General features: G+C 39.3%; 1 protein-coding gene across 4 annotated transcripts in view; it reads right to left on the bottom strand.

The window, feature by feature from the left end:
• Window positions 1-8474, bottom strand: part of MAPK8 (mitogen-activated protein kinase 8) — a 99045-nt gene extending 90571 nt beyond the window's left edge. For 2 of the 4 annotated variants that reach the window (XM_058696977.1, XM_058696976.1), the window contains exon 1: window positions 8314-8474. The gene's annotated coding sequence lies outside the window, so the exon portion shown is untranslated. Of the gene's footprint in view, window positions 1-6797; window positions 6952-8313 lie in introns of all 4 variants that reach the window. The other 2 variants (XM_058696978.1, XM_058696981.1) reach the window with 2 other exon arrangements.
• Between the last annotated feature and the right edge of the window lie 10285 nt (window positions 8475-18759).

The raw sequence follows: 18759 nt of genomic DNA, 5'->3' as shown, positions 1-18759 counted from the left end.
TGGGCTATACATTTAAGGACTGTGCATCTTACTGCAAATTTTACCTTCATAAAATAAAAAAATCAAGTCATCCCAACAGAAATGGTAACTAAACTAAATGGACTGATCGCAAAATTTCATATAAACAAGATGGAAGTCAGAAAAGATTTTGAAGAAGAAAGGGAATTAGCCCTAACAGAAAACACAGTATAAAATACAATAATTAAAACAGGATGGTTTGGTTCCCAAATGGGCAGATAGGTCAGTGGACCAGAAATGGTCCCAAATACACATGGAAATCCAGTAAATTACAAAGGTGGCATTTCAAATCTGTAAGACAAAAACTGTTATTCAATAAATCATGTTGGGACAACTGGATGGTTATGTAGTAACAGAAATAAGGTTGGACCTATGTATCAGACCTTACTCCAGAATAAATTCCAAATAAGTAAAAGAATTAAAAGTACAAAAAGAGAGTGAGAAAAGAACAAAGAAACCATAAAAGTTCTAGAAAAATAACATTTGAGAATTCTTGCATAGTCTTTAGCTTAGCAAAAGACTTTCTAACCATAACATGCAATTTAGAAGTCAGTAAAGATTGGTAAGCATTTTAACTATTGAGGAAAAAAATTCAGAATGATAAAATCACCATAAAGAAACCAAAAAGTGAAGAGCAAATTAGGAAAAATATTTCCAAAAATTAGCATAGAGCTATTTTCCCTAATATAAAAATAAATTCTACAAATCTAAAAAGATGAGTAACAAAGTGATATAAAAATAGGCAAGGATATGGACAGTTCACAATAAAGAAACTATAAATAGCCCTTAAAAGTAAAAATATGTTTAACGTCTCTCATAATGGCAGGGCTGGTGAAACGCAAGTTGGAACAACTTCTACAAATGTTATTTTGGCAATGTCTGTCAAATTTAGAAAGGCACATACGTTCTGATCTAGCAATTCCACTTCTGGATATGTATCCTACACATTTCTATGCAAGTGTTAAATGATGTATATTTAAGGTAATCCACTTGACCGTGGCTTTTGACAGCAAAAGAACAACCTAAAACAACCTAGATGTACATCAAAAAAGGGGCTAGTTAAATCAATGTTACACCTGTAAAATGGTGTTATGATGTGAATTTGTGTCCCCTTTGGAACTTTGGGAGGTAATTAGTACTGTAAGAGCTTGTGAAGATAGGACCTCAATGATGGGATCACTATCATAAAAACAGGAAGAGAAAGCAGACACTCCCTCTCTCCAAGTGAGGACACAATGAGGTGACATCTGCAAGCCAGGAAGAGTCCTCACCAGGAACCAAATCTCTGAACACCTTGATCTTGCACTTCCCAGCCTCTTAGAACTAGAATGCCTATTGTTTAAGCCACCCAGTCTATGATATTTTGTTATAGCTGTCCAAGCTAAGACAAATGACACATTGTGAAGGTGTTTAAAAAATAAATTTGGTATTTACATACTGATATGATTAATAGGAAATCATCTCTAAACTATATTGTTAAGTTAAAAATAAAAGATAAAGGATACTGTGCAAAGTATGCAACAACTCAATGAATAAGGAGGTGAAGTCAGAGGACATACATTACATATGTAAGACACACAATTCCTCATTGGCAATCCTGAAATCTGTCAAGCTCAGAAAAATAAGTTTTTTATAAGCTTAGTACAAACCTACTTGGTGTCAAAATCTGACAAAAATTTCCATAAGACTTTATAATCTTTATTTATCTTTAGTGTACTATTTACGCTTTTGAACAGAAATATTAACATTTAATTACAGGACTCTACACACTTCCCCCCCTCCACTAGGGATTTTGATGAAATGGTAGATGCACTATATTACCTTTCTGCAGCAACCCCCCCCCCCAAAAAAAAAACCCCAAAAAACAACTAATTCTGAAATGCATCTGGATCCAGGGTTTTGGACAAGTAATTGTGTATTTACTTGCACATACATTAACTTCTTTACAGGGATTCACAGGAAACTTAACACTGTTTCCATGTGGAGGAAGAGAATGGGAAGGATATTTTTTACTATATCTTTCTCAATCTTTGGAATTCTGAATCAAAATGAATAAGTTACTTAGTCAAAATATAAATAAAATTACTAAAACTTTTTTAATTCTCAGCCAGATGCTTTGGTTTTTGTTTTGACTAAAAAGTAACCCTTTCTTAAGTCACAGAGAAATCTATACAGTGATGGCTTTCCTTTATTTCATTTTTGGTTGACCCTTATGGCAGCTGCGATTCACTCTGTAAAGAGCAAGTCAGAGAAGGGTGAATATCCATTCCCATTAACAGCTTTTAGAAAACAGCAAGTTCCTGATGTGTTAATGTCTCATGCCAAGCAAAGGCGGTGTGCTTGGCTCTTTTCTTTCCTAGTGACCCTAAAAATATGTTGGGGCTTGAGCCCCTCAGCAACAGGAAGCAGTGAAACCCATACTTCTCTGAGAAAAATTTAAGAAAAATGCTCCTAGCGTAAATCTAGCTTTAAGTCTTCAGAGCTTCAATACTGCAGAGTTTGAGGATTCTGGTTAATATGTGAATAGCATCTTTTCTATCTGCTTTTCATATACTTCTTTTAATATCCTATTGTGCTCCAAAATGCGTTTGAGATGACTATAAAGTTTGTCTTTTCTCATGATTTACATTTTGGCTTATCTGTACCATGTCACAACCTTAACCAGAAATTAGGGAAGAAGACATCTTGCTTTTTGCGGTTTATCTAGTGAGTATATTTTACTTTATTTTTTTAATAAAGTTTATTTTTTTTGTGAGAGAGAGAGAGAGAGAGAGAGAGAGAAAGAAAGCATGTGGGGGAGGGGCAGGGGAGAGGAGAGAATCCCAAGCAGGCACCACAAAACTGTGAGATCATGACCTGTGCCAAAATCAAGAGTCAGACACAACCTACTGAGTCACCCAGGTGCTCCTAGTAAGTATATTTTAAAAGGCAAGGTAAGACATGTATGGTTTGGAAGTCGCCAAATGCTCCACTATCCAGCACTCAGGCCTCAAGATGAAAGAAATTCCCAATGAAATGTCTAACAATATCTGGTTCCTTGAATTAGGACATAAACGTACTTATGTTTGTCCTTATTTCCCATCAAGTTATACTCACTGAAAGGAAAGACTAACTTCTACTTCCTGTTGCCCCCACATCACCTAATTCCTGGATTGGTGTAGATGGTTTCTCAATGAATACTAACATCATTTCATAGTTGCTGTCTTCAAGAAGGAGCAAGAAATTTGATGTACCAATATAACCACAGAAACACTACACAGAAAACAGAAAAACATAGGAAAAATATTTCCAGATGCCACTTATAAATAATTTCCCTCGTTTTTCTAGAGACCTCTAGAAAATGCTTAATGAACTGTTGTGGTTACCCGGTCTCTGACAAATCTGCAATCTTCAGAGTCAAAATTATGATTAAAGATGTAACAGTATTCCATTTGCTTCAAATACGGGTACATGATACAGCTATTCCCAGTTCCTGGATTGCCATTCTTTTAGAAATCTGTCAAAATCAACCTAGGAAAGCTTGGACAATTCTCTGCAGTGGTAAAGGTAAACACGGCAAAATAACTTTGTATCAGAGAACGTGGCAAATAATTTTCTTTTAATATTTGTTTCTGGAACGTTTCTAAATTTTAAAGCAGAGAGGATTACTGGTACAAATGTTAAATCATTTCAGTCAATTCAGATTAGATACTAACACAATCCAATTTTAAACAAACCCCAAAGATGCAGCAGAAAACAATTGGCACTTTGGAGAATTCAAATGTTTACTGTACATGAAATTAGTTTTTAATTTACTTGGCATTTTGCATTTGTTCCAAGTTAAAAATCTTAAGTGTTAATAATAGCTAAAATTTCCTGAATACTTTTATCTAGTATTCCAGGTACTATATTAGTGTCAAGCACTTCACATACAGTACCTTAAATTTATAGCCCTATGAGATTATGTGCTATTATTACTCTCATTTGACAAATAATAAAACAAGCCCAAAGATGTTATATACCCTGAACTAACCTGGCCATATAATTAGATTTGGAGCATGAATGTGAACTCAGAGATGACCCTAAAGCCCATGTTAACAACCACTATTAAGTTTGGGCTCCTTAACTTTCTAAAGAATTGGCAGATTTTAACCAAACCTGATGTATTAGGAGACAGGGTATCAGGAGACAGACATGTATTAACACCACATTAGCTATATTTATGATATAATCCACCACCCTGAAAAAGAATGGCGGCTAGTAAGTTTTCTTACATATTTGCATATAATTTAAAAAACAGATTTCAATGAAATTTAGCCAATCCAGGTATTCGGGGCAGGCTTGTGTTTGGGGAAAGCTCTCATAAATCTTTTAAAAGAACATAAATTCACTGTTTAGATATGCCTTCAGTCCCATGTCTGATCATAAGCTTCTTAAGGCTAATAAACTCTTCATTTTCACATCTTCCACTAACCCTCTGAGAGTAATGGAAGGCTCATTAGTAAGCATGGTGCTGTAAAATGAATAAAATCTATCATTCAAAAACTCTAAGGTTACTGTGAAGCTTTTTTTCTAAAAGAATGGATATTACAGAAAATATTTGACTTAATTTTCTCTGCTTCTGAAAATTACAAAAGTCTAAGTTTCACTGCTGTTCTTGACACAGGATTCTGATTATCACCCAAGGACTCTTTCTGTCCTAGCATGTTTTCTGAAGAAAAACCTATCTGGTAACATTTCTATCAAAAAAGAGTTCCAACAGCTTCAGTTTATAGTTCTAAATCCAAAGAAGCTAAGCAACTTTTCTATGGCTCAAGAACTCAATGACAAAGCCCAGAAGACAGAACTGAGAAGTGAACCCAAGTTTGATTCCTGGACAGGTCTAGTTTCACCTACTGCCCTGAATGATAGGACAGCTCTTATTTCAATACTCCTGTCATCTTTTAGGTAGTAAAGTCTGTTGACTCAGAACTCATTTCTGAAATCAGAGTTCAAGTTAATCTGCATAAGAGTAAGACAAATTTTCTAAATGTTCATGTAAGAGCTTATGACTAAGACAACAAGCATCACAGCTCACTGAAATAGGCAAATGATTCATACCTAGAGTTATGTGGCTATAATGACTTCCTTGCACTACATGAATCAGAAAGGCTACTACCTATACCATTGACTTGACCAGAGACCTCTAGAGAGCTGGCACTTTCATGTCAGACATTATTTGATACTTCTATATTTGCAACACAGCATCTAAACTACCTGGTCGATTCAAATGTGTCCAAATTCACTTCACAGATAAATCAGACTAACATGAACCAGACTTCCCATCCAAGTACTAACCAGGCCCGACCCTGCTTAGCTTCCGAGATCAGACGAGATCGGGCACATTCAGGGTGGTATGGCCGTAGACAACATGAACCAGACTTCTATTCAACAACTTCTTCAACTGCCACTAGGATGATCACTTAAATAATTTCAAGTTGTTTCACTTGAGAATCTTCACAAGGTCATTTCCATAATATTAGGCATTGAGTTAATATTCTAACATCATTAATTTGGGTGGAATTTATTCTTTAATTGCCCAAGTGGCAATTTCCCAGGATCTAAAGGAATTTAAAGGGTATAGTTTCCAACTGTTCCGGGACACTTAAGGAGAGCCCATTTCAGTGGGCTCATCTCTTCCTTTTAACATAATTTAGAGTAGAATGAGGAATGACTACTAATGGGTACAGGGTTTATTCTTGGGGTGATGAAAATGTTCTGGAATTAGATAGTGACCAATGCAAAACTTTGTGAATACACTAAAAACCACTGATGCACACTCTAAATGGTAAGTCCTATGGTACGTGAATTGTATCTCAATAAAGCTGTGATTTTAAAAAACAAAAGAATTTCAAAAACAAAACAAAATAAACTGGTTTGACATGTAACCTGACAGTGAGCTACTGCCAAAGGATTGTATCAGTAAACCTTACTGAAATCTGACATACTAGGCAAAGCAATGAAAGTTTGGGATCTCAAGATTTTAATTCCTTATCTTAATAAAGTATCATTGTCTTTTTATTTGTACTCTACATCAGATATTAATGGGCTCACCTCAAATTCGCTCATATCCAAAACAAATGCTAAAATTTATTAAGCAGTGAGTGGGAAAAAAGATGTAACTTGGGATAAATCGGTATTATTTGGAGTTTTAGGCCCATATGCTTCACCAAGATAGAATTTTAAATTAAATATTTCTAAAAATGCTATTAAAAGTTAAACATTTCTTTTTTTTAGTTTTTTTTTTTTTTTTAATGTTTATTTATTCTTGACAGAGAGACAGAGCATGAGCGAGGGAGGGGCAGAGCAAGAGAGAGACACTGAATCTGAAGCAGGCTCTGAACTGTCAGCACAGAGCCCGACTCGAACTCGCAAACTGTGAGATCACGACCTGGGCTGAAGTCAGATGCTTTAACCAACTGAGCCAATCAGGCACTCCTAGAAATTAAACATTTCTAATAAAACTTTTAGGTAGCCTATTTCCCATATTCTAGCTTTTCTGCTTAGTCATCAGAAACTTCAAAAGCAATAGTCACCAAAAGACAAATGCAATCATTTTTAGACTCCTATTGAAACATCACTGTCTGTGCATGATACACATATTTTAAAAAAAAACATTTTAGACGAGGTTTTATTTTAGGATAGCAAATGGTTTAGAAGGGATAGAAAAAAAATTGATACTGAAATTGATAAACACTGGACTTTAAATCTTATTAACTGTAAAGAGCTTTTCATCAATCAGACTTTTATTGAACACTTACTATATTCCAGGCTAGGTGCTGGAGACACAGATGCAAGACAGGCCTGTCCTCAAGGAGGTCCCATTTTGATTTCTTGCTTGCTTTTGTCAGGCACAGCACTAAACATGTTCACTTAGAGCATCTGACCTCCTAGGTTAACCCACAGCAGGAAAATCTGAGATGGACATTACAAATGACTGTAAGACTGTAAGGCTGTTAAGACTAAAAAGTTAGATTTGGAAATAAATAAAGCTGTTGTACATTTAGACCAACTTCCCAACTCAACTTCCTAATACAACACTGCGCTCTAAGTTCCAGATTGTACTACTAAAAAAAAATAGTGAAATGACCGAGAGTATAACTAATACCTTTTTTAACACTCAGCACTTACATAACTGTATCATTTAAAGGCATATCTATATTTCAAAGCATCCTCTTCCATTAAAAGACATTTCCCTTTACCTTCAAACTCTCCGAGTACAGTACTGAACAGTTGCTGAATGAATGAATGAAATAAACAGATGTTCTAATTGTCAAGAAGGTACTTGCTGGATGCTTGTCTCCAAACACAATGGACTGACAGACCAGAATTCTACCGAAGACTACTGAATTTCAGAGGTAAAAATAGTAACCACTGAACACTGATACCATGCAGTCAACATGTTATTAAGTTCACAGTAAACATCTGATAGGGAACTCTCAGAAATAAAAATCAAAAGCGTTCATCGCAGTACTCTAAACCGGACTTGATCCTACCATCTAAGGATTGGGAACACAAGGGCAAGACAAAGAGAGGAGAGGGTGGGGTGAAAAAGTCAAAAGGTCACCGCCGAGTGACCCTCAAGAGAAATGCCCGCTGACCACTTAAGCTCGCTCACAGCGTGATGGACACCTTCCACGCAAGTCGCGGGCCGGGCTCCCCCTCACAGCCCAGCGCTGAAAGCCACCCCAGCCTTTTTCGAAGCGGCTGCCTGTGTTCGCCCAGAGCCTTAGCACAAAGAAACCACCGAGAAACAAACCACGGACCCCGTGGGCGCCAGGAAGGCGTCCGGACCCGGCAACCGGAGGAGCGCTCTCATCTCCCCATCGCCGGGAGAGGCAGCCAGGGCGCGGCGGGCCGCCCAGGCGCCTCCGTCCGGACCTTCCTCGAAGTGTTTCAGAACTTGCCGCCCGCCGCTTCCCCCTCCCCCCCCGCCCCGCTCCATTTTCCCCTCCCGACGCGGATGCGGGACCCGTGCGAGGAGGGCGCGCGAGGACTGACGGGTGGAACTGGAGTGGCGGGCCGGGGGCTGACGGCCTGGGCGCGCCGGGTCTCGCAGCCCCACGCCCCCTGGCCGGCCCCAGCCTCCCCAGCCCCTATTGTTCCCGCACCGCCCCCGCCCGCCGCGCGCCCCCAGCCGGCGCGCGCTCCCGCCCCCCACTCCCGGGAGGGGGTCAAGGCTGCGGAGAAGGCGGCGGCGGCGGTGGCGGCGGCACAATAACATAAACACGGCGGGGCCGCCGGCCGCCCCGGCCCTGCGGCACCCGCCGCACTCACCCCGCAACGCAGCGAACGGCGACAGGAAAGCCCGCCGGCGGGACTGGCGCCGTCCAGGCGCTCGCCACGGCCGTTACCCAGGGCTGCTCGCTGCTCTGCGTTCCCGGCCGCGTCGTCCGGCCTCGGCCGCTCCGCTGAGTAACAGGGACGCGGGCCGTCACCGCGCACGCCCGCCCACGTCATCGCGCAGGGCCCCACCCCCGCGCCAGGCAAACGGCTCTTGGGGCGGGGCAGCCTCGGGGCCCGGATTGCGGGGGCGGGGCTCGAAGTCTGGGGCGGGGCTACTATAGGGGCCGGGAGGACTTGCGGAGGTCGCCTGGAGGCGGAGCTGCGGGGAGAGCTTTTGAGGGCCAAGTGTGAGGGGCGTGTCGGGGAAATCGGAGGGGGCGGGGCCCTGCTCTTGGCACGTGGCGGCGTGTGGCCGGAACTCTAGGCTGCTGGCCGGGGGCGGTCCACCCGTGGGAGCCAGATCTGCTGGGGCTCCTTGCCTCAGGGTTTGAAAGCAGGGTGTGCTTAGACCAGACCCACGCGGGGAGGAGGCACCCGGATTCTGAGCACATACCCGCGAGACAAAATGTCCATTACATTGACCGACATTACGTTCCATTCTGGGGACATGTGCCCGGGCCCAGCAACCTACAAGAAGGAATTGTTCTTTTCAGCCTCCTTGGAAAAACCTGCCTCCTGTTTTCCCAAAATCCACCTCGTGCCAAATTCAATGCATTACCTGATTTATCTCTCACCCCAGAAGAGACAAATTGGGAAGCCCTTAAATATCCAACAATGGGTGGAAAGGTGTCTAAATTACATACATCTTATGCAATGGAATATATTTTATCAATTTAAATGCCACGTGTTCAAGAAACTCAAGGATGCAGGAAAATGTTCCAATATATCATTAAGAGAAAGAAGGAGGTCTGCCTATATAATGATCCTACCTATATATTATGTGTTCATAGAAAAACCTGGAAAGAAATCTGCCAAATTATTTTAACAGTAGTTTATCATTGGACTGTGGAATGAAAGGTGAATTGGTTCTCTTTTATACTTGGGAATTTTTTTTCCATGGTTTCTAAATGGAACAGTTATGTTCATAATCAGAAAAAAAAAACTACATTAATAATGAATATAAATATTTGTTGAATAAATGAGTGAATTCAGGTACACCATCTTCCCATGTCCTGGTGGGCTGGCCTGTTTCCAATGATTCTGAAATGAAAAATAAATGCGAGCAATCATTCATACATTCTCTTCCCATTTCCTTGTTTCCTTTTAGGCTTCTTTATTTCCTTCCTTCATATTTCCAGTAAATACGTATTTTATACCCATTCTGTGCCAGGCACTGTGCTAGCACTACAATGGAGCTTAAAGATGTAATGAACATAATAAGGAATTAATAACGGTAAACAAATGCAAAATGATCACTGCATTATAATATAAATTGATATGGATATAAGGTATTATGAAACCAATTAATATAATTAATAAGGCTAGGAAAGTCTTCCTTGAGGCACTGCCTCTTAAGCTAAGAGTAGATTTAACTGGGCAGAAAATATTTCAGACAGAAGTAACTTGGTGTGTAAGGGTCCTATGATGGCATATAATTGCTTATAATATTCTCTTATTATTGTTTTTATTTCTGTTATGTTGGTTGTGATCTCTCCTCTTTCATTCTTGATTTTATTTATTTGGGTCCTTTCCTTTTTCTTTTTGATCCAACTGGCTAGTGGTTTATCAATTTTGTTAATTCGTTCAAAGAACCAGCTTCTGGTTTCATCTGTTCTACTGGTTTTTTGGTTTTGATAGCATTAATTTCTGCTCTAATCTTTGTTATTTCCTATCATCTGCTGTTTTTGGGTTTTATTTGCTGTTCTTTTTCCAGCTCCTTAAGGCGTACGGTTAGGTTGTGTATCTGAGATCTTTCTTCCTTCTTTAGGAAGGCCTGGATTGCTATATACTTTCCTCTTATGACTGCCTTTGCTGCATCCCAGAGGTTTTGGGTTGTGGTGTTATCATTTTCATTGACTTCCTTATACTTTTTAATTTCCTCTTTAACTTCTTGGTTAGCCCATTCATTCTTTAGTAGGATGTTCTTTAGTCTCCAAGCATTTGTTACCTTTCCAAATTTTTTCTTGTGGTTGATTTTGAGTTTCATAGCGTTGTGGCCTGAAAATATGCATGGTATGATCTCGATCTTTTTGTACTTACTTAGGGCTGATTTGTGTCCCAGTATATGGTCTATTCTGGAGAACGTTCCATGTGCACTAGAGAAGAATGTATATTCTGCTGCTTTAGGATGAAATGTTCTGAATATACCTGTTAAGTCCATCTGGTCCAGTGTGTCATTCAAAGCCATTGTTTCCTTGTTGATTTTTTTGATCAGATGATCTGTCCATTGCTGTGAGTAGGGTGTTGAAATCCCCTACTATTATGGTATTACTATCAATGAGTTTCTTTATGTTTGTGATTAATTGATTTATATATTTGTGTGCTCTCACATTTGGCGCATAAATGTTTACAATTGTTAGGTCTTCTTGGTGGATAGACCCCTTGATTATGATATAATGCCCTTCTGTATTTCTTGATACAGTCTTTATTTTAAAGTCTAGATTGTCTGATATCAGTATGGCTACACCGGCTTTCTCTCAGTGATAATTAGTATGATAGATGGTTCTCCATCCCCTATTTTCAATCTGAAGGTGTCTTTACATCTAAAGTGGGTCTCTTGGAAACAGCATATAGACAGATCTTGTTTTCTTATCCATTCTGTTACCCTATATGTCTTTTGATTGGAGCACTGAGTCCATTGACATTTAGAGTGAGTACTGAAAGATATGAATTTATTGCCATTATGGTGCTTGTAGGGTTGGAGTTTCTGGTGGTGTTCTCTGGTCCTTTCTAATCTTTGTTGCTTTTGGTACTTATTTCTGTATTTAGTTCTATGTATCTATATATCTATATATATTTTCACCTTTTCTCCCCTCAGAGAGTCCCCCTTAAAATTTCTTGCATGGCTGGTTTAGTGGTCCCAAACTCCTTTAATTTTTGTTTGTCTGGGAAACTTTTTATCTCTCCTATTTTGAATGACAGCCTTGCTGGATAAAGAATTCTTGGCGGCATATTTGTCTGATTCAGCACATTGAATATATCCTGCCACTCCTTTCTGGCCTTCCAAGTTTCTGTGGATAGGTCTGCTGCAAACCTGATCTGTCTTCCCTTGTAGGTTAAGGACTTTCTTTCCCTTGCTGCTTTCATGATTCTCTCCTTGCCTGAGTATTTTGTGAATTTGACTATGATATGCCTTGTTGATGGCCAGTTTTTGTTGAATCTAATGGGAGTCCTCTGTGCTTCCTGGATTTTGATGTCTGTGTCTTTCCCCAGGTTAGGAAAGTTTTCCACTATGATTTGCTCACATAACCCTTCTACCCCTATTTCTCTCTCTTCCTCTTCTGGGACCCCTTTGATTCTGATGTTGTTACTTTTTAATGAGTCACTGATTTCTCTAATTCTTAAATCGTGCTTTTTGGCCTTAATCTCCCTCTTTTTTTCTGCTTCATTGTCCTCTATAAGTTTGTCCTTGATATCTCTGATTCTCTGTTCTGCTTCATCCATCCTTGCCACCGCTGCATCCATCTGTGATTGCAGCTCAGTTATAGCATTTTTAATTTCATTCTGGCTATTTTTGACTTCTTTTATCTCTACAGAAAGGGATTCTAATCTATTTTTGACTCCAGCTTGTATTCTTATTATTGTGATTCTAAATTCTGGTTCAGACATCTTGCTTGTATCTATGTTGGTTAAATCCTTAGCTGTCATTTCTTCGTGCTCTTTCTTTTGGGGTGAATTCCTTCGTTTTGTCATTTTGAAGGGAGAAAAGGAATTAATGAGGAAGAAAAATTAAAATTAAAAATATTAAAATTAAAAAATTAAAAACACAAACACACACAAATGGAATTAATGATGCTAGATTCTAGGTGTGTTTTGTCTGGGTGTTGATAGTGGTTTGACAGATTAGAGAAAAAAAGGGGGGAGAGAAAAACAAAGAAATCGTTTGAGAATTTGAAAAATGAATACACTGATGTAGACTAAAACGAGATGATGGAAGTAAAATAGAATTTGAAAAAATATACACAAAAGTAGAGAATAAAGTAGAAAAAAATTAAAGAAAATTAATAAAAATTAAAAATAAATATGAATATTTTCTTTTTCTGTATTCATGAAAATGAAAAGAAAAAAGAGAAAAAACATTTTTAAAAAATTTAAAAAAAGGAAATTGTTTGAAAATTTGAAAAAGTGAATACACTGTAGTATATTAAAATAAAATGATGGAGGTAAATAGGATTTGAAAATTTTACATAAAAGCAAAAAATATAGTAAAAAAATTAAAGAAAAATATTTTTAGTAGAAATTGAAAGTAAAAATTAAGTTTTTCTCTTTCTGCATTCAAGAAAAAGAAAAGAAATGAAAAAGAGAAAAAAGAAAAAGAAAGAAAAAAAGGAAATCATTTGAAAATTTAAAAAGGTGAATGCCTTGACATAGACTAAAATGATGGAAGTAAAATAGAATTTGAAAAAATTTACACACAAGTAAAAAATATAGTAATAAAATTTAAAGAAAAATATTTTTAATAAAAATTGAAAATAAAAATGAGTTTTTTCTCTTTCTGTATTCAAGAAAAAGAAAAGAAGTGTAACAAAGAAAAAAAAAGGAAGATAGAAAATTGAATAGATGGACCTGCTAACAGATTGAAGTAGGACTGAAATTATTTCGTTTTCCCCTAGAAGTCAGTCTATGTAACGCTTTATAGTCCACAAACTAAGCCGGGGGTGAGACTTGGGTTCTTGAGAGGAAAGTTGGCCCAGTTGGGTGGGGCTCAGTGTAATGGCTCCGTTCTCCACTAGATGGCGCTGCTAGCCTAGTGGGGTGGATTGTTGTGGCACTGGTAGGTGCGTATGCGCATGCGCAGGAGCGGTGAAAATGGCACCACCCAGCCACCCAGTCTGTTCTCCCGGATCAACAATCACTCACCCGTCCTCTGTCCAGCTTTCGTCCACTCCCCACTTTTTCACTGTCCGTGACTAGGCCCCAGGCAGTGCCTGTCTCCTGAGTTTTGTCTCAGATGCGGCTATTTTCCCTGGCCCCTTACTTCCGAAGGACTGTGGCTTTGACCCGTTCTGTCCCTCCGTGGGAGGGTCTCACTGAGCAATGACCAAATGAGCAATGGCTGAATGTGGGCTGCACCCAGGAACGCTTGCTGGACCCTGCTGTTGCTGGTGCCCCGAGACTGCAGCCAGATGCCAGCCTGCCCCAGAAAAAGTTCGCAAGATAGTGTAGCAGCAGTGTTTCAGGGATTATGGGAAATCACAACACACATCTGGCACCAGCTTCACCCTTAATGACCTTGTTCCAGTACCAGCGAATGTGGCCGTTTTCTGGGGTCTGCTGGGATCAGGAGGCTTCAACAGTCTCTATAAAATGTCCTTCCAGCAATGGAACTGCTTTTCCCCCATGTGGCCCGAGAACTTCCCAGACCCCACTCTATTCCTGGGGATTTGCCCTTCCCACCAGAGCACCACCAGGTATCAAGCTGCGGAGTTGCAGACTCTACTCCCCTTGTTTACAGTCTTAATGGAATTTAAACCCACTCCTTTCTCCTTTCTCCCTTTTTAATTTAGTCCCTGCAGCTGTTTCCAATTTTCCACTTTTCTCCAGCTGCTTTTGTGGAGGGGTGCTTTTCCCATATCCTCTCCCCCCCTCCCCAGTCTCCATTCTGTCTCTGCTCACAAAAGCACCTCCCTTCCTGCACCTTCTCCTTCCCCAAGTTCACTTCTCTGCACCACGTACCTGCTGAATTCTGTGGTTCAGGTTGTGCAGATTGTTGTGTTAATCCTCCAGTCAGTTTTCTGGTGCGTAGGATGGTTTAGTGTTGGTCTGGCTGTATTTCATGGATGCAAGACATACAAAAAACTTCCGTGCTATTCTGCCATCTTGGCTCCTCCCTGTTAAAATTCTGCAAGGGTCCTATGATGAAAGGGATCAAGGTGAGTTGGAGAAATTGAGGAAAAGACAGTGTTGCTGGAAAAACAGAGCTATGAGAAGAGGTTGGGAAGACTGAAAAGAGACCAGGTTTAGTGCAGTCATACTACCCATGTTTTTGTTCTAAATGCAATGGGAATCCCTGATATGCTTCAGCAAAGGGAGCAGAATGATCAAAATGGCATCTTGAAAAGATTCCTTGTTTGAAGGAGGTCATGTGGATATAGGTCTAGATGGCAGATGTTAGAAGCTTGTTCTAGGGTGATGGTCATGGAAACAGTAAGAGGAAGGATCTGAGGACCATTTAGGAGATCCAATGCACAGAATTTGGTGACAGATTAGGTGGGTAGTGAAGGAAAGGGAGTCGTCAAGGGAAACTCACAGGTTTCTCGCTTGTGGCCAGAGATGGATATTGGTGCTGGTTCACTGAGATAGCAATCTTGGCAGAGGTTGAAGCTTCAGTCGAAAGACTACATGAGCAGGTAGTTTGAATGCTTTTGATCTGCCCTAAAGAGACCCCACATTGGCAGTTGGATATACAGAGCTGGGCTCAGGCAGAGAAGAGATAAATGTTGAACATTCAACATACATTCATGATAAAAACTCTTAAATATTAAGCATAGAAAGAACATATCTCAACATAATAAAGCCCATATGCTATATATGACAAGCCCATAGCTAAAATCATACTCAGTGTTTGAAAGCTTTTCCCCTAGGATCAGGAACAAGACAAGAGTGCCCACTCTCACTACTATTCAACATAGTTCTGGAAGTCCTACTAGAACAATCAGGCAAGAAAGAAATAAAAGGTATCCAAATTAGAAAGGAAAAACAAAAATGTCTCTGTTTGCATTTGACATGACTTTGTATACAGAAAATCCTGATGATTGAACCAAAACCTCTTAGATTGAATAAATGAGTCAGTAAAATTACAAAGATATAAAATTAACACAAAAAATCAGTAATGTTTCTATACACTAACAATGAATATTCTGAAAAAGAAATAAAGAAATTGATCTCATTGACAATAGTATAAAAAATATTTAGGAATAAATTTAACTGAGGAAATGAAAGATTTCTACTCTGAAAACTACAAGACATTGATGAAAGAAATTGAAGACACAAATAAATGGAAAGGTATCTCATGTTCATGAATTGTAAGAATTAATATTGTTAAGAGATCAATACTACCAAAAGCCATCTATATATTCAATGTAATCCTTATCAAGATTCCAGTGGCATTTTTTGCACAAGTAGAAAAAACATGCTTAAAATTTATATGGAATTACAAAAGACCCTGAACAGCCAAAGAAATCCTGAGAAAGAACAACAAAGCAGGAGGCATCATACTACTTGGTTTCAAGCTATAATATAAAGCTATAATCATCAAAACAATATGGTACCAGCATAAAAATGGGCAAATCAGCCAATGGAACAAAACTGAAAGCCCAGAAATAAACCCAGGCCTATATAGTCAACTAATATTTGACAAGGGAGCTAAGAATACTCAATGGAAAAAAGACAGTCTTTTCAGTAAATGGTGCTGGGATGATTGGATATCCACATGTAAAAGAATAAAACTGGGCCCATAACTTATACCGCTCACAAAAATTAACTCAAAATGGATTAAAGACTTAAATGAAAGACCCAAAACCATGAAATGCTTAGAGGAAAACATAGGAATAAAGCTCCATGGCATGGGTCTCAGTAATGATTTTTTGTATGTGAAACCTAAAGTACAAGCAAAACATGTGGAAGTACAGAACCTAAAAAGTTTCTGCACAGCAAGAGAAACAATCAATAAAGTGAAAAGACAGCATATAGAATGGGAAAAAATTTTCCAAAACCATATAAAGGGTTAATATCTAAAATATGTAAAGAACTTCTATAAGTCAATAGCAAGAAACCAAATAACCCAATCAAAAAATGGGCAAAGGACCTCAATGGATATTTCTCCAAAGAAGATATATGAAAAGCCAATAGGTACATGAAAAGATGCTCAACCTCGCTGGGAAATGCAAATTTATTATCTAAAAAAAATGTTTAATGTTTATTTATTTTTGAGAGAGAGAAGGAGAGTAGGGGACGGGCAGGGAGAGAGGGAGACACTGAATCCAAAGCAGGCTCCAGGCTCTGAGCTGTCAGCACAGAGCTCAACATGGGGCTCGAACTCACGAACTCACAAACCGTGAGATCATGACATGAGCCGAAGTTGGACACTTAACCACCCAGGTGCCCTGTAAATGCAAATTTAAACCACAGTGTTACCTCATATCTGTTAGAATGGCCATCATCAAGAAGAGAAGAGAAAACAAATTCCTGCATGAATGTGGAGAGAAGGGAATCATTGTGCACCATTGGTGGGATTGTGAATTGGTACAACAACCATGAAAAACAGTATGGAGGATCCTCCCACCCCAAATTAAAAATAGACCCACTATATGATCCACCAATTCCACTTCCGGAAATACATCCAAAGAGAATGAAAATACTAACTGGGAAAGTTGTCTGTACTCCTATGTTCATTATTTACAATAGCTAAGACATGGAAACAACGTAAGTGCCCATTAATGGATGAATGGATAAAGACATTGTGGTATATATGTGTATAGTAGAATATTATTCAGCCATAAAAAGGAGGAATCCCATTACTTGCAACAACATGGATGGACCTTGAAGGCAAATGCTAAGTGAAATACATGAGACAGAGAAAGCAAATACTATACGATCTCACTTATATGTGAAATATAAAAAAAACCCAACAACATCAAAGCCAAACTCAGAAAAAGAGATCAGATTTGGGGTTACCAGAGGTTGAGAGTTGGGGGAAGGAGAATTGGTGAAGGTGGTCAAAAGGCGTAAATTTCGGTTATAAGATAAATAAGAACTAGGAACATGAACCACATGATGTCTAGAGCTAATATTGATGTAGGATGTGTAGGAAACCTGTTGAGAGACTAAATTCAGAGTTCTCATTGCAAGGAAAAAAGTTTTTTCCTTCTTTTCTTTTTATTGTCTGTATGACAACATATGAGATATTGGATATCAATATCATACCTCATATCTACATGAGAAAATGGATGTTAGCTGGACCTATTATGGTAATCTTTTCACAATACATGCAAATCAAACCATTATACTGTATGCCTGAAACTTATACAGTGACCTAGATCAATTATTTCCCAATAAAACTGGCGGTGGGGGGAAGAGATTAATGACATTGACAGAGAGTAATGGATTGAAGTCTTGGGTATGGAGGAGTTAGCCTTAGGCCTGAGGGACAGCAGGTAGTGAGGAAGAAGAGAAAAAGACCAGGAGCCAGGCCTGAAGAACTTCAGAATTAAATGACCACAGAGAGTCTGCAAAGGAGCTGCCAAGGAGGTAGAAGGAAAGGGGAATTCAGGAAGAAAGGAGTGTTTAATGGTATCAGTAAAAGAAGAGACTTGAAATCCCAGAGTACTTAGAACCAGGAGTGGATGAAAATGTGCTGAGGAATGAATGGGAGATAGAAAAGGAAGGCAGTGAATATTGATTGAGTTAGGCAGGGAAAGAAGACAAACATATTTTACATCTAATAGGAAGACTGTTGAGAGAGAGAGAAAAGAAGAAATAAGCATGAGTGTTAAGTGTCCTGGGAGAGCATGGGTATGGCTGGACACACAGATGGAATTATTGGCTGGCACCTCCTACTCCCTGCCAGACCCCCAGGTAACAAAAGACAGCATAATCAGAACAGTTGTGAAGTGAGAGGTGTTGCCAGAACAGAGCTCCTGCGAGTTTCATGTCCAGTTCTGTAATGTTATTGACAGCCTCTCTTTCATTCAACAGAGATAGCTTCTGAGTTAGCATCAGCCTACCACTGTCAGCTTCTAATTCCCTACATCTAAAAAGGACATCCCACATGTTTATATATGCATGTGTGCATCTGTGTGATTTCAGAAAGCATTTCAGTACTTGTGATTGAATGTGATCATCTCTGATATTCTACAAATTCAGAATGCTTTTTGTACCCAGATGTGGCTCTGGGCCTCGTTCCTTCTCATGGCATTGTTCTTTGTTAACCCACTATGCTCCCTTGTTAACCTATTGGGGGCTAACTCAGAAAAAGAGGAAGAGCTAAGGAATTCATGTTTTTGACTCTCGCCCCAGGGGAGTTGCCTTGGGGACAGCGGTTTCTTGGCTCCCTCTGAGGCTGAGATGAGGGGAAGGAAAGAGGAGAGGTTACAAGCCCCTTAAACCCAGTCTCTGCTGGAGTCCTGAGAGATGGTCACGAAGAAGTTGCACCCTGTCCAGAGAATCTCTTCCCTTGTCATTTTCACTAGACCACACACATACACTAGACTGTGATGGAGTTGGACCTTTGGCTAATGAGTCAGGTGGATCTCACTAAGCTGTTCAAAGGTACAGAAG

Source organism: Neofelis nebulosa, chromosome 13 (assembly GCF_028018385.1).
Source record: "Neofelis nebulosa isolate mNeoNeb1 chromosome 13, mNeoNeb1.pri, whole genome shotgun sequence".
NCBI classification, from domain to species: domain Eukaryota; kingdom Metazoa; phylum Chordata; class Mammalia; order Carnivora; family Felidae; genus Neofelis; species Neofelis nebulosa.
Note: the sequence above shows the minus strand (reverse complement) of the source record. Positions and strands in the feature narration are given on the sequence as shown.